Below are 22,899 nucleotides of genomic sequence, written 5' to 3'. Positions count from 1 at the left end.
TGAGAGCATGTTCTCCCTTTCCTTTAAACTACCACGAGAACTGTAAAACCTGATGTATAGCGTCATCTAAAAAACCAAAGGCTTCCAACCATCAAAAGTAGTGCAATGTAAACTTCAATATTTGATTCCTACGAGCAGCCATATAACAAGATAAGGGAACATACCTATGAGTGCAGAGTAAACTCATAACCACATCATTTACAATTCTGCCCCCAAGCTCCTGTATTTCAATATATAAAACAGAAAGATAATCTCCATATGGCTTTCTTTTCAGAATGTCAAAAAACCCAAAACATCAGAGCCAAATGAATGTATTTTATACCCACTCGATCTGTTATTTCCTACCTCATATTGCCGAGTTTCTTCTGACTTCCCCCGATGGAGGTGGCACTTCCCTGTACCACCTCAATCAGCTGGCCTATAGGCACAAAACCTCCCTAACCATTATAACAACAGAGAGGGAAGATTTTGGCCAACTGGGGTGACTGCTCACCATACAAATTGGGAAATCAAAGTTATTAATGATAATAAAGAAGCAACACGAAATTAGGGGGAGCAGTGCCTTGTTCCCAATTAAGCCAACAGCCATTTTATCACTGACCGTGGTGGGATAAGGATGTGGATCACTGTAATTAAATTCTTTTTTCCTTTTTGAAGTTTGGCCTGCAATATATTAATTTACTGTTAGTCTGACAGGACATTCTGGCTGCAATTTATTTAATGAGGAGAATCAGAGGAAGAAACAAATGAGGCAGGACAGCAGCAGAAGATTCATGGTGGGTTAAAAAGAGAAGAAAGCACAGATGTGATTATCTCCTTCCATGTCTGTAAGAACTGCAAACTTGAGCAAAAAGCAAGACTTTTAGAAGCTGATGGAGCTGCAAGATGGGAAGCAGTTTGTTTTCCCCAAACAAAATCAAATCAGGTGGATTTAGTATGGATGTTTTCTCAGTATTTCAGAAAGTAGCAATGAGCGGAGAGGACAGTAAGTACTAAAAGGCTTTCCAGAGTGAACAGACAGCATGCAAGGAGACCTCCTCCCTCATCCAACACTGTTATACCATGTTGGTTGGAAATATCCTGGTGCAGGAAAAGCAGAGACAACTGGAGTCACCCCTGTCCCCCCGCTGGGCATATGACATGTCCTAGGGTGCACATACACCACCCAGCTCCATGCATTTTCCCCTGCACCTATGTTAGCTAATGGAGTTCAGCAATGCCAAGGGACCTGAAAAACGAAACAAAACGGCACCCAGGACCCGACAGTCACAGCACATGCATTTTGGGAATTTTAATGCAGACTAGGTCCAACCCAATCCTGTGAATGAAACGTTCATGAGCAACAAGACAGCCTTAACAGGCATTTGAAGCACATTATCCAGTGGAGTTTCAGCCCAAAGAAATTCAGCACGGGCACCCTGAGGCAGCTCCACAGCATGAACCTAAGCACAGTAAGTGGGGCCAGTCCAGAAATCCAGTTCAAAAACATGCTCCAGATGTGACCTAGAATAGTAACAGGAAAAAACTTTTCCCTAGGAAAAAAATACAGATGTATCACAGGGAAGCATAACTGCTGGGCGGGGCCTGAGGCTGACCTGTCCCAAGACCGAATGCAGCCGCACCAAATTGGTTGTCATTTTTACCTACTGTGAAGAATGCCCTGTGTGCACAGTCATATAGATAGGGCCAGCCTGTGCAGACGATGATATATGTGGCTGCTCAGTGTCCATTCAACAGATTATGCAATCTCTGTACAAGCAATCACAGTAATTTACCAGCTTGGACACTGCAGTAGCAAGCACTTTCCATTTTGGAGGAGGCCACAATATACCAAAATTTGTTCTTTTATACTGCAGTGTTGAGCTGTGGTTACAATAACACCAGTCAGAGCCTCTGCAGCAACTCCTTTCACCCTCAGATAATGTGCACTGCTCTGTTGTATAAGAAATGGATGTGCTATTCAGCTCTTTGATTTATTCAGGTAATATCAATTCAAGCTGATTGCAACCTACTGAAATAGCAAGTACTGGACACACATTTAAATTTAACTATCTATTGTGACACAGTGATAAATTTAGAGTGGCTCCAGCACCAGTGTTTGCCTCCGTACGTCACTTCACAGCAAAACTCTACACAACTGAAAACCTCCAGCAGTCCTTAAATTGCTACTGTGTCACTTTTCCCCAAACTTAGCCTTTTGAAGAGCACTGGAAAATCCTATGGAGATTAGAGAAAGTGTTGCTAACACTGTCTGGACATGCACAGCAGTTGCTGCTGGCTTCTCTCCCTGCTAGCCACCCACCTTGCCTGCACTGCTCTGAACCATCTCCACCATTTTTCTGTCATACACACACAAAGAAAAAGTAAATAACTCAAAAAAAAAAGCCATCTAATGCTACAAAGCCGATACCTACAATAAGTCTAGATGGCTGGCAAGGCTGCCCACTGAATAGAAGTGGGGCTTGTGTAGTGCTGGGGGGACAAAGAGCTTCTTGCTTGGGGATTTGCAGGGGGGGATTGCCACCTCTTCCCTTCCCAGCAGCACCAGGGCTGGAAATTCCACACACACGTCATCCAAAGGCTTAAAATGCACCAGCACTTGCCATTTCTTCTCTGTTTGCTTGCCCTTTACTCCACGTTTTGTCCAAATGGTGTGGGGAGCCTGGAGGCACCGTCCAAATCCTCCTCTACAACAGATAGCTGACTTCACACAGCTTTTTTTGGGGGGGAGCAGTGTACTGAAATTCCACCCCTCTATGACTCATGTAGGATCGCTGCGAAAAATTAATTTATCTTTACACATTTGTCCTCAAAGGCAATTTTTTTCCCCCCATGCAGCTCACAGAGCTACCAGACCACCACATAAACAAATGCTCTCCATTACAGGGGCAAGTAATTCCATCAAAATCCCCACAACAGCACAAACCCTATACATTTCTTCCATTTGTTTTCATATATACTACTGCTTTGCCCATTTAAGCAGCAAATAAATCAGGTCTTCACACAAAGGTTTCAGTGCGGAAACACATGCGTAGAGAATTTACTCAGTACGTGGTCTGTGCAGTCCAAGACATGTAAGAAAAGCTTCGATTTCTCAGGTTTGCTTCTCTTGGGAACCAGCACTGCATAGCAGCAAGGCATGTAGCACCTGGGAACACAAGGGTGATATTTGGCAGTGTGGTTATTGTGTTAGTAAGGTAAACACTGAAATGCCTCCTTGCTCCTGCCCCTCTCTGACTGTTACACCTGCATCAGTCTAGGCAGCTCTTGTGTATGAAATCAAGGGTACAGGAGGAGAACAAATGATCTTCTGAATTTTTCCATCTCACACCAACTCAAGAACAGTGGGCAAAACTCAAAACATGCTCTACTAAATATTTTGGGTGATAGTTGGATGTTTGGGTTATTTTGCCTTTCACACTAGAAGTTCACTGGGAAGCTTTACTATAAAGATTTCTGTATGTGATACCAAACTCCTGCACACTTCTGTTGCCAGGAACCCATACATGAGTGCAGTGCTTGTGCACTGGCAGATCACTATATGCAACCAGACGTACAAAAATTACAATAACAAAAATATAGTCAGTAAAGAAATATATTAACCTTAGGCTGCATTGAAAATATATTTGGTAGCAGAGTATTAGATGGGAAAATCTTCCTTAGAGCAGAGTAGACGAAAGGTTCATGTAGTAACGTGTAAAAGGTAAGGATAGTTATTGCCTGGTTTCCTTTAAACCAGAGTCCTTGTTGTAACACTATCATCTCACCCAACTTTTCCTCCCAGCTGGTAGATCACTTAACCCCATGATGGTTTCTCACAAAAAGGTCTGTAATAACGTAGCCACAGAACACTTTGTGGGAGATGCAGCTAGTAAGGGAAAAGGACCAACCCGCATGCACACTTTTATTTGCTGTAATTTGTTTGTGGTTGGTAAAGAAAATATACGAGCAATTCCCCCCATGCTGCACCTCCCCCGGCTGCCACGAGTGACAGCAACTCTGTGCTTCGCATCTCCAAACCAACATGATGCACTGTCCTTCAGCAGCAAGCTCACACAAACAGCAAGCACTGTCTGTTCTGAGAATATTAAGAGACGTGCCGATGCTAGCGCAAGGTAAGTTACCGCTATCTTTAATTCCTACTGGGTACAATATTAGAGACCGTGAGAACTGAACAGGCAGCGCAAGGCTTGCAGGCAAACAGATATGGGGCTTATTATCTCAGCAGAGGTTCTCCAAGAACCTCTGAAACATTATCGTCAGGATAGTTCGCCCTACCAGGATCTCCCAAACACATTTTTTTCTGCCAAAAGAACCCCAGTCTACAACAGAGCACAAAGAATAATCTTGGCCTGACAACTCCCCCAAAGCTTCCTGGAAAAGTAGATTTACCCTTACGGCTGAACAGTGTGCACCTCTAGTAACAGCAAAATGTAACCACCTCTGAGTACATCGTCAAAACAATCACTCAGATGAGATAAGTTACAGAAGGAAAAGGACCCCACCATAAGCACTGCAGCTGCTGAGCAAGAGAAAGAAAAGATCACATAGTAAAAGCAACACCCATCACACAGCAGAGCCGGGATATTCATACAGCCAAGCCCTGGGGATGAGAGTGTACAGGAACACCCTCCTGAACACCATGCTGGCTTTGTCATGGAGCAATGGGAGCACCTTCTTCCCTGCCATTAGACAACAGCAGTGTCTGGGCTTTGCCCATGGGAAGAGACACCTTCATGAGATGATGGCTCAAGGTTACCACTATCTCGATCCTGGTCCCTTGTTGGAAGGACCAGAAAAGCTTTCCTAGAGCTCCCCAGGCAGACTGGCTTGTGGCTTGCAAAGAGCAGGTCAGCTGAGACCAGCTAACTGGTTTTCACCTGGCTGCTCCTGTGAGTGGTTTGGCTCCAATAACTAAATATAGCAATTTTGCACAGATTTGTCGACAGTTGGCTTGCCGTTCTCCAAAACTGTTAAAACAGTGATAGGGAAAAGCCAATTTCTTAGGAAGAAAAATGCCCTTTATACAATCACGTAGGGAGAAAAAGAGCCTCTAAACTTTAAGCAACACTGCTAGATGCCTTGCAAGACAGTGCACTACCAGTTCTGAGGGACTGCCTGAGTCTACTGCTATTACCACGGCCCCACCACCGGCTACCTCCACTGCCGTCATCTGCTTCTGGCAGCAAACAGCCTCTGGGCATTTGTGTTGCTCCAGGCTCCACAGGCGCAGAGGCACCTCTCATCTCCTCTCTCCTGCACAATCCTCTCCCCTGTTCATTTTCCCCCTTCTCTCTGGTTTCCCCCCATAGCTTTTCTTTGCTCTTTCCTTCTTCCTTCCTTCCATCACCTTAATGCATTTCCCTCACCCAAAGCCTACTTTCTGCTCATTAGGAGCATGGGAGTAGGTCCCTGTTATGCTGTATTTACTTTAATTATATTATTTAGCATCCAGATGTCTTTGTAAGCTGTGAATTCTTCCATGCAGAATATATTCCTTGATAATCAAGGGAGAAAAAGTTGCAACTCCAGCTGTGACTCAAGCAACTCAATTTGTTTCCATTGGTACATGCTTATTAAACACCTCCTTACTAAAGAAACCTCTGAATAAACATATCAGTACATTTATTTTCATTGCTTATGGGGGCACCTCAGCGAAAACAGGATTTGGACAGCAAACTGCAGTCTAAAATTTAAGTGCCGTACCAAGAGGATGCCATGGCCAATGATGCTAAGAGCTACTGTGGGGAAGAGCTGCTACATGTAATCAAACGCTACAACTGAATACTGAAATTTTAAGTCAACCGAACATTGATCACATTTTTTATGCTATCATTAAACCTCTTGAAGATATTGTAATACCATCCCGCAGCTCCTGGAGAGCACTTACTGTCAGGGAGGCAATGTGCAGCAGTGATTACTCACATGACAGCACAAAACGGGTTCAGACAGACGATTGCTTGCTTATCCCCTCCTGGTAGGAGCAAGGAGCCACTGAGCACAGCAGGGGGAAAAGCCCCTCTTCTGCTAAGTGCTAATTTGGGTAATGGATACAGGCATTGGAGGCTACAGAAGCAGCTTCCACCTGATGCACTCTGTGGCTTCACGCATGAGCTAACTTCTGGGATGCTATTATTGCTTTCAGAACAAATTGGCTTATTTTTATCCAGAGGTCAGACCCTGATGGCCTTAATTCAGTTTCTTTAATAGTTACTCCACACTTCCCAGGTTAAAAAATGAAGCTAAGTCCTAGCATCCAGGCTCAGACATGGCCAGGAGCCGCAGCGCTATTCTCCTGCCCAGAACAGCCAGGGTAAAAGCACACTGCCCGCACCAAGCGCTGCTGTACCATATGGTTTTGACCAGGGATCAGCCCATGCCATGGGCAGATGAAGGGATCGGAGAGTGAGACATCCTCCATGCACGGCCCACGAGACAGCTGCAGATGGGGCACTGCTGAGGCAGCAGCTGCACAGTGCTCAGGCGATCCTTGCTCACCCGCAGAACCAGGCGATGCAGAACCGTAAGACAGAACCAGACTTTGAATAAGCTGGGAAGAGAGAAGGAGCCCGACTGAAGAGATGACAAAAGGAAAAGAAAGCAAAGCGGACAACAGCGGCTGCGTGAGTGCACAGGCCCTTGGCAGCATCTCCCAGAGCACTTCACTCCCAAACCGCCGGAGCCACACGGCGTTGCACCAAGCCCCAGCTCCGGCGCAGCAGTGAAGCTATCCGCAACTGCCTCGCTGGGGCCTCCTGTCAGGAGGCTTATTTACTAAACCAGCGAATAATATATCTCTTGTAACATAATTTACTGCACAATTTCACAGCACTTCTAGAAAAACTCATCCTGGTGTCATTGTGATTACCAGCCATGATTTCTGCGTCTATCTTTTTAGCTGGATGCTGTTTTGTGCTATTTCATCCATAATTGTAGCACAGGAGAAATCAGTTGCTTCATTATTTATTTAATTTTTTATTCTGAAATGTAATATCCTACTACCCTTCCCAATCATTTCATAAATAACACCAGGGGGGTTACGTTGATTAAATTACATCACATAATGATGCACTTTTGTTTCAGTACAGAAGGAAAACAAACAAAAAAATAAGCATGACCTACAATTGTCAGGCAATTCTCTCCCCTACCTGGAGGCTTTCACAAGCTAGGTACCTGCACCCAGCAGCGAGGATGCACTAACAAGCCAAAGAAATAACACACACCAAATCGCTGAACACAGATTTCCAGGGTTCCTGTTGGCTGGCACAACCCCATTCCCCACTTCCCAGCAATTCAGCAAACAAGAGCAGAGGGCTGGAAAGCACTGCTTTAATTATCACCATCAGTCTCTGAGACAAGGCACTTAAGAGCTTTAGCTGCTGTAAACACTCCCTTGATAGCAGATAAAGAATCTGCTGAAAGAGGGTTTTGTGTGGAGAAACCTCCAGGGTGTAGGGGTGAGTCTGGGGAACATGCAGCTCCAAAATCGGTAGGAAAGGCAGCAAGGGGGCATGTGAAAAACCTCAGCTGGCTTCACCCTGTTGTGATGACTATAAGTTGATGAAGGTCCACCAGGGATGTGTTTGGAGCAGTTATCATCATTCATCTCTCCAAATTTCTCAGAATTCTCCCCCAGTCCCCAGTGGCTCATGGTGAGGAACCTCCCGAGCTACAGGTTGTTGCTCAGCATTTAATAACACTATGGATTTTTCTTCTATGAATGTGTTCCTCACTGTATTTCAAAACATGTCATCGATTTGAGTGGTGTTTAAATGAACTCAGGAACTCTGGCTTAAAGCTGTCACCACCATAAATAAGTGATTGATACCAGCGATGAGTTGTGCCTACTCCTGTTGAGAGATTAATTTGGCCCCCACCATTCACTGCAGACAGACAAGCCGGCTTTCCTGGAAGAGGCAGCTGGCCTTTATGTCTTCCCACGTTTGGGGCCAATTCCTGCTTTTGGCAAAAAAACCGTGGCAGAGCCCAACCTCTTCATGTGCCCCTCCTGTAGCTCTTCACCCCGGGAAAGCCATGGGGAGATGACTTTCCCCCAGGGTGAGGTGGGGAGATGGGGAAGGTGCCCCATCCCCTGTGTCCACTGCAGGTGCTCCACTGAAAAGCCTTTCATTTTGAGAGAGAGACCTGCAGGGGTACATTCACGCACCTCTATATGTGGCTGATGCAAACAAACATTCAATTACAAGATGGGAAAAATGTTTGAACACTACACCTTGTACGTACCACTGAGTCCCACCTTTATCCATTTCAGTACAACATGAGGACCACAGCACAAAACTCAGGAGCAAGTCACCAGGCTGAAGAAACACATCTCTAAATCTCTAGTTCTCTGCCCACTCTCCTTGCTTTGCACCTTTGTTTGAATAATTTCATTCACTCCCTTGGTTAAAAAGTTAAGCAAGAGAAACAGTCAAGCATCAACACCAGGGACATTCTTGCCCATATAAAAGTATTTTTAATCACAGTCTACGGCTTGCCAGTTTCTATGTATCAACCATGAAGCAGCTTTTTACTGGCTGAATACCACGGTGATTAAGAGTTTGAAAAATATTGCCCATCTACTGACAATACTGCCGCGATATTTATGCTGGTGAATCCTGCACTGAAGCCATGTGAGCATATGTGTATTTTTACCCCTCCTGCAGCATGATGGCATGTATCTGCATGCCCATACACATCATGTTTCAGTAAAACAGCAGTAACAGCTCAGAGGGTAACTCTGAGCCCTTTATTCTGAAGGCAAACTGGTGAAGATGAATGATGACAAACAGAAAAGGGGGAGCTGCTGCCAAACTTCCCAGTGACCCGTTTTTAATGACTAGAGCATCACCCACAGAGCTTGACTTTTTATATAGGAAACACTTAAAACAGTTAAACCATGCAGCCAGACTCTAAAGCAGAGGAGTCACAGAAATGTCACAGAGCATCTTGAAGGAGGGCTGAGAAACCAGTGCCTGAAGCTGGAGTTGCCATATCCCCAGCGGTCCCCTGAGGCCATGCCTGGCTCTGCTGTCTCTGCCCTCTTCCCAGGTACAGGGTGTTTCACCCAAGATTTTTTTTACAAACGCACAAAATGCTCTTTCCCAGGTGTTTCTAACAGGAGTGCCTATTTTTATCTATTAAAAATGACAACATGCATTTCTGTCTCAAGCCTCTTGACTCCTGCTACAAAAGCAGCCTCAGTCAGCATCCTTGCAGGCTGGGACAGCCTGCTTTTGTGTAGGGGGGTGGCAGAGAAACACTGCAGAGTTTCTAAACTAAAAAGGCTGATGAACATGATGTGTTCCCTCTTGAGATTTCTGTTTTGGTTTTCCCTTTTTTAAAAAAAGAAGAAAATAAAAAAAACAACAAAACCAATTTTTTTTTTCTGCAATGCCAGCTGAATCAGCTCCTCCAGCACCACCAGTGCATCACCCCAATTTATTACAGAAAAATATGCTGTAGCCATTTAGCAGGGGGGCAGAAGCATTGTGTGGCTTCTTCCAGGGTGGAAACAGGGCCAAGACCACAAATGTATGGCTAGGAGTAGACGATACAACCAGGACATACCAATCTAGGAAGGGAGAAGATGCCAGTCCTCCTGGGGCATTCAGCAACTATCAGCCTGGTTTCAGAACTGTACAACTACAGAAAACATAAATCTGACAGTTAACTTCCCAACACAGCACTCCACCTCACCCTTACCTTCCCCACCACATTCATCAGGTGAGACACCGAACAGGCACACTGCAAGAGGCTCCCCAGGACCCATGAATCACTACGGCAGATGTATAGGACTTAGGATTGGATGCAATAGAGGATGTAAATATTTTATTTTAAAAAGGTACAGGTTTATTGAATGGAGTTAACTCCAAAAAATAACAATTACTCTTCCACCATCACCACCTTCAATTTTATAATCTCTGAACAATTAGCAAAAGCAAAAACATCCTCAAGGTGAGCTGGGACAAAATCGCCTTAGTGGGTGACTTGGCCCGTGAAAAACTCTTCCAACTCCTGCACAAAGGATCAGAAACAAAAAAGCATTTTCCTCTTTCCTTTAGCCTAAGACACTGTGAGCAGCCAGGCGATTTCCATACTTTCTGCTGTTGCTTTCATTTTGCTTAAAACGCGCCCAACCGCTCAGGAGGGGGAGCTTCATGGGTGCAGGCTGCTCCATCAACCACCACCATGAGCACTCTGCATCCCAGCCTCCTGCCCACAGCTCCGTCCCAGGCAGCAGCACACTGCCAGGCACATAACTCTGCCAGAAACCTTCGAGAAAAGCAGTTATTTACCTCTGATGTAAAACACCTTCCTTCCTCCACTTCCTCTGATAATTTGATGGTGCATCATCACACAAAGTGTCTCAATATTTTATACAGTGGCATAAAAATTTTGTGACTGGGTGAAAAAAATAACACCTTGGCGGCAGAAAGAGACCTCCAAATTCAACAACACTGGTTTAACGTTTCCGTTCTTCTCTACCACACTGCAGCACCCTTTTTTGTTGTTTAAATGCACCCAGCATTTCATCCTCTAAAGAGGACTATGACGAGGTGGAGAGCTCAGCCCTTCCACAAGCACCCTGACAGGCCATCACCACTCAGGGTGGGCAAGGCTGCTGGTGTTACTTGCAGGAGTAATTTAATGGATTTTGTAAAGGTTAGGACAAAATTAAGATCAAACTTTCATGTTCTTGACACTTCCTTTTTTTTTTTTTTTTTAAAAAAAAGGTATTTTGAAGAAATTATTGCTGCCATAAAGGACAAATGCATGTCAGTAATAGAAAATAAATTTATATTCCCAGTGTAACAAATGGGCCATGCCATGCTGTGCCCCTGGTCGGAGGGGACGCCCCTGCCTGGCCTCGCTTAATAGCAGCTTCTCATCCTCTCCTGCCAGGCCAAGTTTCCACCTGGAGATTTGATATTTGCCTTCATGGCTGTTTCTTAATCAAATAGGGTACTTTTAAAATGAAATTACCGTGGCTATATTACAGATATAAGACATCTCGCTTCAAGGGCATAAGCCAACCATTAAATAATGGACATTAGAGAGAAACTTTCCTTGCGAAGAAGTTCTTACATCCTGACAGCGCCACTCACATTCCTGCTTGGAGAACAACACTCTCGCACTCCACCTTCTCCCATGCACCAGCATCCTACCTGACACATGGGTCTTCGTCTTTCTACACTGTCCCTTACCACGGGAGATGTGTCTGTGAGCCACAAGCTCTCTACCCCCATGCAATGCCCTTCCCCTTGCAGAAAACCAAGTGGGCGTCCATGGTAGAGGATGGGCCTATGAATACTTAGCAGCTCAGACCCTGCTGCCTGAAGAGGCTGTGGTTCTCCAGCCCCAATGATGTACCAAGTAAGCCCCGAGAGCTTCACTGTTGCATTCACACATCAGGATGAAGGAAGGACCACATTTGTTTCTGGCCCTCAGAAGCACCTGATTTCCATTCTTGGGGATGTGCTGTGATTTGGGAGGGCTCCCTTCCCTGGAGCACGCTACTGTAGCCATGTGCCACCATTCTTCTTTGTTATAGCCACTTTTTCAGGCTGTGAAACCACCCAAAACTTGCACCAGCAGCTGCCCATCAGCCCCCATCGGGTCAAATCTGATGCACAGCACCCAGAAATGCTGTTTCTGGGGAAGATTTGGCAAGAGCAGAGCAAGGAAGAGAGCCCCCTTCCCCTGCACTAACTTCATTCATTCCAAACCTCCAAGCTGTGGCAGACTCCAGGCAAACAAGGTCCTGTGGCGTGCACAAGGTAAAGCAAGTGGTTCAGCTGAGAAACCAGGGACTGAGCTATACAAGATAAAGTAATGGGCCGTCATTTTCAGCGGCATTTCTGTGTAGTTACTTTCAAATTATCCATTACTCTATGTTTCCTTTTTCTCCCAGCTTGAAGATAATTCAAAAATAACTTGATTACACACACTTCCCATCAGTGGCAACAGTACTGAAGGAAGGGGAAAAAAAAGGTTTTCCTTGTTACTGTCTAGTGCTCAATTTTCTGATTTGATTTTTTCACGCATTTAATACAGCTTGTTAAGTAGCAATATAATCAAGAACGGCAAGTACAAAGACCCGTTTTACAGCGATTAAATCATCTCTAAAGAAACCAGCAATAAAAGAGTTGGAAAGAAAATCTGATCCTGCTGGAAACCCATTCGTTTTTAAAAGGACAGATTTGCTAGAAAGGGCACTGATTAAATCAGCTGAGGCAGTGTATAAATTAATTGGGTTGGGGGGAAGGGGCTGGTTAATTATTATGCTATAAACTTGCAAACCTAAGTATTTGCAGAGATTACAGTCAGGTGTGTGTTTTTCCAGTGATGGATCTGTGAGATTTCTCTCTGGAACAACAAGTGTATATAATATAGATACACACACGCTGTATATAACATACAGTAATTAAAAAAAGGGCAAACCCAAATCCAAGGCTAAAGCCTCCCAGCAGTTATTGCCATGAAGACAGATGCGACGCTTACAGAAGACAAACTTGCAGCATGAATGCGATATCCCGACCCACACTGGGGAGCAGGGTGGCTGTTCCCCTTCTCCAGCACTTTCTGCCAGCAAAGAGGAGCCACCGGGTGAGGACACTGCTATTTCTTCTTCCCGGTGAAGCTCCTGAAGATCCATGAATAAGGAAACACGCCTCAGCCACCAGCACCTGCAGGACTACTGATACTGTTCCCTCCACCCACTTAATCATTTTTAATTAATAACAGCTGGAGTATCACACAAGGGATAATTACATTATTTGTACAAAAATACTACTTTCTAAAGAATTTAAAAGTAGACATCCTGGCATTATGCAAGTAAATGCTTAATATGTATAGAGTTCTTAAGTATTGCAAAATTCAGACTCTCACAACCCTTCCGTTGTATCACTTTTCACTCTTTTTCAATATTTTACCATACTGTTTTGATTTTTACTATAAATACTGCCTACATGCCACTGCTAGGCAGCATTTCAAACGACAGAGGTTAATCTGCATACACATCTCCCTTGAAACAGCCCAAAAATATGCTGCCATGTGCCAGCAATCAATGTCACATAGCCGACTCTTCATTTAAAGGACTGAACTCAACTGCACATGGTTTTAGGGGTAGGTGGCATGCCTCAGGCAAGTCAAAACTTTGGGATTCTCCAGCATTACATTAAATTACACCAGAGCAATTAGATCTGCATTACTCTTTAAATATTCATGTTAACATCAACCACAGAAAGCCAGCAACAGCCAAACCAACCGATACAGAGAGCATCTGTTCAGCAACAGATGTGTTGGGAAATTATTTTGACTGGGCAGATATATGTGTACTTATATTTATACATACATAAATGCATACACACACACACACATATATATTTAGGCACAGAGACACTGAATCATTGCATAAATTTCAGGGGTGTTAAAAAAAAAGCAAAGATAAAAGGATGCAGACTTTGAAATTCATAAATGACACAGAGAAGGCGTTCAGGAGAGGGGTGGTATCCTTCCCCATGGTTTGCATGGAACTGCCAGTTCTGCAATCCTTATCTAACAGTGCTGCTTTTGGCAAGAGGAGAAGAAAAGCTAGGAAGCAGGGAGAAGGAGAAAGCTGACCCAGTACAAAACACAGCAAACTGAGCAAGAAAAAACATTTAATATAAAAGAGAATAGCAGGAAGATTGGGGAAGCACTTGAAAAGTTTCCCATGGTTCCCATGGCTTCCTACAGCTGCTCCTTTTTCTGGAATCCCTCTATAAAACGCATACCATCTTTTCATAATATTAGCATTGCTTTCACGCCATTGCAGCCTATCCTGGTTTTCTGTAATGCAACACCCTTCCCAGAGGGTTCCCAAAGGCATTCCAGAACATTCACAACCTAGAAGTTCTCAAGAGAGGCCAGCGTGCTGGGAGGAACTACTTCAACACGGTGAGATGCTCACCTGCTAGGGATGCCCATAGGTTTGCTGTTTCCACTAAACACATGCAAATTTGTTACAGTGATAGCAAAATGGTCACTCTTTTAGTAAAATATACTACATATAACTGTATATAATGCATATAAATTACATATAAAATGTTCCCAAGTATACATAGTCCAGGGTAGCCCATACACCAGTGACACCCTGTTTGGAGGTGGAGGGACCACACCAGCCCTCAGCACCCCTCCAAGGGGACCAGGCAGGGATGCTCCTTTGCTGAGGGGGTACCCAGCCTGTGGCTCACCCTCACCTTCAACAAGTTGTCATTAGCACCCAACTCCCACTTTCCTCTGGTTTCTGTCTAGCTAGTCATTAGCTTCAAAAATACTGCATAGAGGATAGGAAAAGGGCTTATAAGAAAAACAAACACATCTTTGTTTGCTCTGAAAATGGAAACTATAGGATTAAAGGTATCTGTATAAAAACTAATATCACAGATGAGCTGGAAGCTGTTTTGTTTTTTAAATCAAGAGTGAAGACCCAAAGGTATGCACTGTGCCCTGTTAATCCACCAGCTATTTGAATACCCTAATCCTTTACTTTGTTCACCCCCTTTCTATTTTTCCTTTTGTTTTCCTACTCTGACTACTTATTGTCTCTTCATAAGCAGCAACCTTTACCTATAGCACAGATCTCCTTTCCCACTGTCAGAAACATTTCCCTTGCAACTTCACACTGCTCCTGGTTAGCTGCAAAGATGTTTCTAGATCTAAAATCTGGCTAATTGCAGAAGACCAAAGCGAACGAGCGAACACTGCCTTGGTTACGTGGACTAGCTCATCCTCAGACATACTGAAATCCAGCGGCAACTGAGAGCCTTAGGCAAAATTACTTGAGTCCCAATCACAATTTGACCGGCATAATGTTTTCTTCAAGGGCATTAAGCCCGGCTCCCCATCCAGGGAAACGAAAGGAAAGTGTTACAGGTTCAAAGATAATATGCTACAAAGTCGTTATTCCAATTTGGTGACTGCTGCCTTCTTTCCCCCTCCTTGTTATTTTGGTTATTCCCCCTTCAGTCATGTCACAGTGAGATGCTAACAGGCTGCCAAATAAGCCCTTTGGAGAACATAAGGACGTTACATGCTTCATGATTCCTAAAGAGAACATCTAGTACTGTATTAAGGATTTTACATAGTTCAGTTTAACTCTTGTGTACTAGCGTTAGGCTCCCATGAACGACGACTCCCTGCGAAGCTGTGCCCGGTGCTTGCTTTCAGCACCCTCCAAGTCAAGGCGGCTGCAGGAGCACAAAGGGAGGCGAAGGGCACCTCGGGATGCCGACGGCAGACAGGCTGCGGCTCACCCTGCTCTCTCCTGCCAGCCGCCCTCTGACTCCCCCAAGGATGTTCACATTTCTGCCTCGACGGTGGCACATCACTTTGGGAGCCACACATGTAAAACCCATGAAAAAAGCCCTTCCTTGAACTCAGAAACAATGCTTTCAAACTGCTACTATTGTTTTTAATAAACTACACTTGTGCAAAATGGCAGGGTATTTAAGAGAAGATGACACTAATTTATGCAAAAGTAAATTATGTAATTGCAATATTCATTTCTACCTCAAGTCAATTTTCAAGGTGGTAACGGAAACCAATATGGCTTGAGTGGGAAACATCTGGCAGGCAAATCCAAGGAGAGAGGCTCAGCAAATGCAAACTGCAGAGACTTGGCCAATTCTGCTGCAGAGGCAAAGGCACACGTTGCCAACACCCAGCCATGGTCCTGTGCAAAGGCTGTCCAGGAAACAAGGCTTGTTTTCTCTATCCAAATTCAACCCAAGGAGGAGAGGAACTCAACACAGTGCCGCAGACGTGGCACAGTGCCCACCCCAAAGCAAGCCCTCTGCGAGAGATGCATGACTTGCTAAGTACCACTCATGGCAGCGGCAGGAGAAACAACCGTCCTGCAAGACATTTTGCTATGTACCACGTTAACCACCACTGCATTCACTCCCTCTTCCCAATTCCTTTCTGACACTGAAATACATCCTGGTGCCCTAGGTAAAACCTCCTACCACAGAGCTAGCAAACAACTACAAGATTACCACTTACCAATTACTCACTTGAAGCACAAAAACCAAACAAACAACAGTTTACATCTGTTTCTACTGCAAAACCCACAATTCTTTCAGTCGATAACGAAAAGATTTGTGGAACTGCAGAACATTTTTGACCTAAACGAGTCTACTTACTTACCACTTTTTGCACTGCTGGATCTAAAGCACAGCTTGCGTGAGAAAACATGGGGTACCAGCCTAAAACCTGGAAGAAGGGAAGGGAATTCCCACACCACTTAAGGAAAAAAACTGCTTTCTCACTGTATCCCTGCATCTGTGAGATGCAGTGTCAGAGCATAAATAAACCTCACAAAAATGCCCTGCGATTATGCTCATCTCTTCTTTGGGGAAATTAATGAAAACAACTTTCTTCTATATTCAAAAAAAATCTAATCTAAATGATAGCAAAGTGACGTAATAGCTGCTATTATGGAGAAGAAAGATAGCAACAAGTTACATTAGTGTTCCAGGCTATTTTTCCCCTTTTTTCTTCCCTAAGAATCACCCTCCAAGGACCCCAGATAACCAAATAAACAGCACTAGACAGAACAGGAGCACAGAAAGGACCTCAAAGCCGAGCCACAACAAAGGAAGATTTCTACTACATTCATATCTCTTTACTAAGAAAAGGTTGCTGGAAAGAGAAGTCCTCATGCCTTTTTTGAAGAAAAGCCACTTTGTGATTAGTGCACTGCAGAAACGGTTGAAGAACACTTTGTCCATCTGAAATCCCAGACTCTGAAGTATTTTATTACCAAGGTTAGTGAAAGCTTGAATGAATCAATATTCTTTGTGCGTCCACTGCACAGTTCAAAGCAGCCTGTCTGCTGATTTCATGACTGCACACGCGTCTGTCAAGAACTCTAAAAACCGTATGGAGAAAATAATGTTAAAAGTTTTAAGTCTGCATCAGTTTACCTGTTATTTTCTCCCCTCTTTATTTCTCCATTTTCTTCACCATTCTGAACATCTCTGCAGCACTCTTTCCATGTATCTAACAGTTTTCATGTATCTAACAGCTTGCTTCCTTATAAACAGAATATTGAGCATCTCTCACACATTTCAGGCAGAAAAATCTATTTACTCTATGACAGAAATTGCCTGAAAGTCACCAAGAGTCCTGCAAAGTCCTACACAGAGCTCCTCTAGCATTAACAGCGGCAAAAAGGTCTTTGTTGGCAGATTCCTTTGAATCATCAATACCTATTACATCCAGCTGTTACTTGATCTTGATCTGGAGCATCACCTCAAAGCCTTCTGACAGTGGGTTTGTTCTAAGTTACCTTCCCCAGCTTAAAAAACTATTGAGGCACAGGGTTCATACAGACAAGGAAATTTAAGGTCAAGAATGACTGCACCTAACATTAACAACATGAAAAACGTGAACTTTTGGGATTCCCTGCTATCTGAGAGCAGAAATCAAATCTTGTGGATGACAGAAGACAGTCAGATTAAAACACTCGCAGCGTCAAAATAGGCAATTAAACAACCTTCCAAGATAACTTGGCAGGTTTTGCGGAAATGTCACACAAAAATTCAAATCAGCAACTACCCCAGCAAAACATGGTTTTGATTAATTATGGGAATGAGTTAATCAATCTAGTGTTTTGTTCACAGGGAGAAAATGTACATGGAAACAGAGAGGTATATTCCAGTCTGGAGCATTACCAGGACAGCTCCACTCTGCAACACGCTCTTACAAGGCACTCTTGCAGGCAAAAACGATGTTAGCCCAGCACCCCTTAGAAGCAGCTTCCTTTTTCTGCTCCCAAAGCAAAGTAATACTCCTGACCACTTCCACATCTTGAAAATCATGACATTTTTCATAGAATCATAGCAAAGTTTGGGTTCAAAGGGACCTTAAAGAATATCTAGCTTCAACTCAACCTTCCACCAGCCCAGGTTGCTCACAGCCCCATCCAGCCTGGCCTTGAACACTGCCAGGAATGGGGCAGCCACAGCTGCTCGGGGCAGCCTGGGCCAGTGTCTCACCACCCCCACAGCAAAGACTTTTTCCCTAACATCTAATTTAGATCTACCTCTCCCAGCTTATGAGCTTGTATCACAAAAAAAGTATCAATATTCAGAGCTTCTGACCTTCTTGTTTCCTTGGGTGGTCTGAACCTCAGACTCAGCCTTTCACCCAAGCTGGACTTAATTGTATTAAAAAAAAAAAAAAAAAAAAAAGCAGAAAAGAAACCACACTGCTTTACTCCATTTTCCTTAGGAAGGCACAGGAACTAATGATTGTGCTTACAATACATTAAAAGGAAGCCAAATTGTTTAGGTAAACACACGACCTAACTAGGGAGAATTTAAAAAGGACACGATCAGCAGTTCATCACCTCGGACTGTTAGGAAAGCCCAATACTGATCACCAGGATATTACAGCACAGAGTGGAGCTAGCAGCACAGGATTTCTGTCTTCAGCTAGTTTTCAACTGCATGAATAGATGCTGTAAATATTTTACTACCTGAGCATGGCCTTGGTGAGCTATGTTGGAGCTGGTGATGTGTCTTTACTTGTTAGCATCAGCAGCACCTGGCCTGGGACCAACCCAAAGATCCCCAGCTGCGTGGCTCCACCAACAGCCCTAGAGCCATCAATCGGTTACGAAGGAGCATAAAAAAAAGACTAATTTTTATCAGGAAACTATCCATCACAACAATGTAGTGACAGTGTTCATGTTATGGTTTCTGAGGAGCCATTCAGACCGGGACACGTCTCCAGGTCTGCCTTCACTGCAGCGTTACCCAGTGATCAGCAGGACCCTGAGCAACTGGATGCAAAGTCCACGCTGGCCCCACTTTGGTGGGTTGGACCAGATGGCTCCCCACAGTCCCATCCAACCTGAACTGGCCCTCTCCTTGGTGCAAGACTAGAGGGGAGGAAGGATGGAGATGATCACTGGTTGAAGACCCACACACAGCCCAGGAAGAAGACACAGCCCAAATGGCTTTGCTTTGAATACTCAAGCTACCCTCTGCATCACACAGCCTTGTGCTAACTGCAGCCTCAATCAAGTGCGGTTTTGACAGCTTAAAACAAGGGAGACCGTTCTTCATGAAGGAATTCAAGCTGTACCCACTGAATCGAAAACTATTTCGTTCACACTCTGCATCTGCCAATCTCACCAGTCCGCCTAGGCCTCGGAAATAAAAGAGAAAATGAAGGTAGCGTGACATGATAGAATATTTCTGAATATTAAATTTATGCCACATTGTTGATTCATTTATAATTCATTACAAATTGCAATGCAAATATTTGGCTAAACTGCCATGATGTAGGGAAAGGCAAATTTTTTTTTGTTGTTTTTCTCTAAAAAAACTGAGATCAGAAATACTACATCACACTTAGTCCAGGACTGAGTCCACCTTGGGGTAGACACGAAGGAGAGCCAATTCCCAAATCATGGGGACTTGGGGTAAGAACTAGAGGGCAAGAAATTCTCCCCAAGTAAGGAGGATTTCTTCAGAAGATACATGTAACTGGTGCATGTCACTACAAATTGGTGAACATCACACATTCATGTGTGTCATTACAACAGAAGAATTAAATCATTGGAATATCCATATAACAGTTTCACAGGATAAGCAAGGCAAAAAATACAGTCAGGTCAAACAAATATGTAGTTTTACTTTTTAATTTCCCCACCACCACCACTATTTAATTCCTTCAAGTCATCCAGACATGTAGTTGGGTGGCTCACTGGGAAGCTCAGGCTTGAATGAAGAGGGAAAGCTTGTCTGGAGTGTTGCTGAAAGCCATCTTCCAGGCTACAGAAGCTCAAAGGTGGGCCAAGAGAGTTTGCTTTCTGTCTTGAGAGATCAACACCTGCCAGCAAAATTTGTGACACTTTTATTTGCAGCCTACAGAGACCTCCAGCGACACCAACTACCAAGCCGCAACAGAACTAGTTATAATCCCTTGCCCCCTGGGGAACAGTATCCTTTGGTTTTTAAGCTCCTGTAAGTTAGATTTTGTTTAATTATGATTATTATCTCTCTCTGTATGCTTTGGCTTTGTTAAGGAGATACAAAGAAAGAACAGGCGTGACTTGAAAAAAAAGGCAACACCTAAAAAGGTCTGTCTTACAGGTCTAGTGGTTTACTTGCAGGTCCAGTTGCACTGGGTGGGAACATAACATGGAACAAGGCACAAGACAAACTTATATTATCTTTTCTTATAAAAAGAAAACCTCTATACACACCACTCTCTTATCCTCAAGCAGTTGTCACAGCTTGGAAGTCTTATGGCTGAGATGGAGAAGATAACTCAGGGACACGTCTATTATTAAGCATTCGAAGAAATCACTGGGAAATTGCTAGACATCACTCACTCACTCTAAATTCTTTTTTATAAACATCTAATGGGAAGTGTCCCTCCATCAACAGGCTAAGGCAGATTCAGATAGCAGGAGCGAGACAAGACCACAGCTGGAAGTTTTCACTTGCATGTCCTGAGACTGCAAGGGTGAATTTATGGCCAGCGCAGAAGAGCAGAGAGCTGAAACCATCCGCGCAGAATGCGGCTGTAGGAACTGCCATTCAAGTCGCATCTGGACATCAGCAGGGTTTTGCCACCGCAACTTTACAGATGGGAGAAGATTCCTACAGCCAGTGGGAAACAGAAGCAGGAAGGAGCAAAGGGGAGCCCTCACAGATTTTCAAAGCCTTCCCCAGCTCCTCCAGCTCCTTCTGACAGGCATTGCCCAGAGGAGTTTACACCAGCTGCAACGGCTGCAAAAGACCAAGAAGAAACCACCCCAATTTTGTTCCTGACTGTAAAAATCACAATTTATTTTAGTTAAACAAACAAAATGCTATTCTCTTGCTTCAACAAAATGAGTTTCAGATGCTGAGGAAATACTCTTCTACCAAACACCAAACGTAAGAGATGAAAGGTCCACTGATCCCATTGGAAAAATCTCCCACTGATTTCACAGGGCCAGGATTTCCTCCCCTGTATTTCAAACATTACCGTATTACTGTGGTGTGCAGAATGGATTACACCAGCCTTGCTAATTTGGGCAAGCTCTGAATAGCAGTGAAGCCGGCCGACGAGCCAGTGCCTTTTATTATTCTTCCACTGCTGCTTCCTTAGTATGCGACCGAGCGTGCGTGGCAGAAAGCATCGGCTTTTTCTTTGCGCTTCTGCGCGAGGCAGCACTGTTGTGGTAACCTCGGTGGCATCCCTCCCAAAGCCAAGGCTGCCTCCATTCAGAAGGGCACGCAGGTGTCCTCCCTCCCCGCCAGCAAGGGCGGCAGCTGTACCGGTGCTGGCCAAAACCCCACGGTCCCGAACTGGGCATCCTCATCCCCACAGGGGCTGCTCAGCACAGACAGATCCCAACGCCTCGTCAGACCCCAAAAAGGCATCCAGCACTGAGGGATGCTCAGGAAGGTCAGGAGAGCCCTGGCACCCGCTGGCTGCTCACAGAGGGCAATCATCTGTGTACATGTGTGTATCTGCCATCCAGCGAATGCACCCCCGCTTATGCGAGAGGCACTCAGTACTGGTTTTGGTCACCTTGAAGAAATATTTTGTTAACACAACCCATTCAATGGGTTCTCTGCTAAATAAGTTATCACATCATATAGGCTATTACTGACTTATGTCAGGATGGACTGACAAACTGAAAATAATTGGATTCCTCTCATCCTCTCATCATCATCTGATGTCCAAATAACATTAGATATTTGTTATCTAACCCAACAAAATTTTATTTTCATAAGCATCTTGCCTGGTAGACTAAAATATCTCCTATTTCCCAAGTGTTCTTCCACAGTTTAGCCCTACGCATGGTCAAAGTCCACTTCTGGAAGATAAATGTATATGCTGGCACACACATGCTTAGACACCCTCAGGTGGTGCCAATGCCCCTTTGCAGCAGTCTTCTGCTAAGAAGATAAAATGTTTAATAGGTAATGGCCCAACAGCCAAGATATCTTCTGTAGAAACCATGGAGAGTATAAACCTTATGCCATGTATTTGCTCAAAAAAAAGTAGTGCCTTGATCTTTATATATATTTTACATATATATAAGTACACTTCTACCTGTATGAATATTACTGTAATTTTTAAACTAAAGCTCAAATAAGGAATATTTGCTTTAGCCTATGATTATTTGGGGGGGGGGGGGGGGGGGGGGGAAGGGGGGGGTGTTTTTTCCCCGCAGAATGACAGATGATACTGTCTTTTCAAAGTGACAGAGCAAAAGAGATTACACTGATAATCAGGTTACTTTAGACAGAAAGAAACGAGAGATTCAGAGATACTCTTCTGCCCAACAATCCTCAGACTTAATATTTTCATCTGCTGGGTGAGCGCTATCTCTGTAAGGTTTATTTGAACGTATCACTTTTCCACTAAAGCACTTTCTGGCTTCTTAGACTTTCTCTAAGGATTTTCAGCTAAAAATAGGTTATAGTTTTAAAGCATGGTCTTAAAAGAAATTGGAGAAAACATATCATGGTAATTGTGTTTACCTTATAATAAAAGAAAATGAGGAATATTCCACCTGCTTGAATTGGTATTAAAAAACATCAACAGAAAAAAACCCCACACTAAAAGGGAATAAAATAATGTCTGTCCATCCCCAACAAGTCTATAACCACCCACTGCATTAATTACCTAGAGACAAAGCTAGCGGCAGAGATTTACATTGCCAGGGCACATAGAGAGTCATGCAAAAGGAAGCTCCGAAACCTGACATGAACACACTGGATAACCCGCCTCCAGTCCCACAGCAGCAGTCACAGTTAAATTTTCCTTTCCCATGTTGCAGGTGAGGACCTCCAACCTCAAGCCTATGGGTTTCACCCAGCTGGGGTTTTTTTCCCCTGC

At 44.1% G+C, this 22,899-nt stretch overlaps 1 protein-coding gene across 3 annotated transcripts in view; it reads right to left on the bottom strand.

Moving 5' to 3' along the window:
- The window catches only part of ERBB4 (erb-b2 receptor tyrosine kinase 4), a 643,185-nt gene that overhangs the window by 544,977 nt on the left and 75,309 nt on the right, over positions 1–22,899 (bottom strand). The gene's annotated exons all lie outside the window — the stretch shown is intronic.

Source organism: Falco peregrinus, chromosome 8 (genome assembly GCF_023634155.1).
Source record: "Falco peregrinus isolate bFalPer1 chromosome 8, bFalPer1.pri, whole genome shotgun sequence".
Taxonomy (NCBI): domain Eukaryota; kingdom Metazoa; phylum Chordata; class Aves; order Falconiformes; family Falconidae; genus Falco; species Falco peregrinus.
The sequence above is the reverse complement of the archived record's forward strand: the minus strand, read 5'-3'. Positions and strand labels throughout refer to the sequence as shown.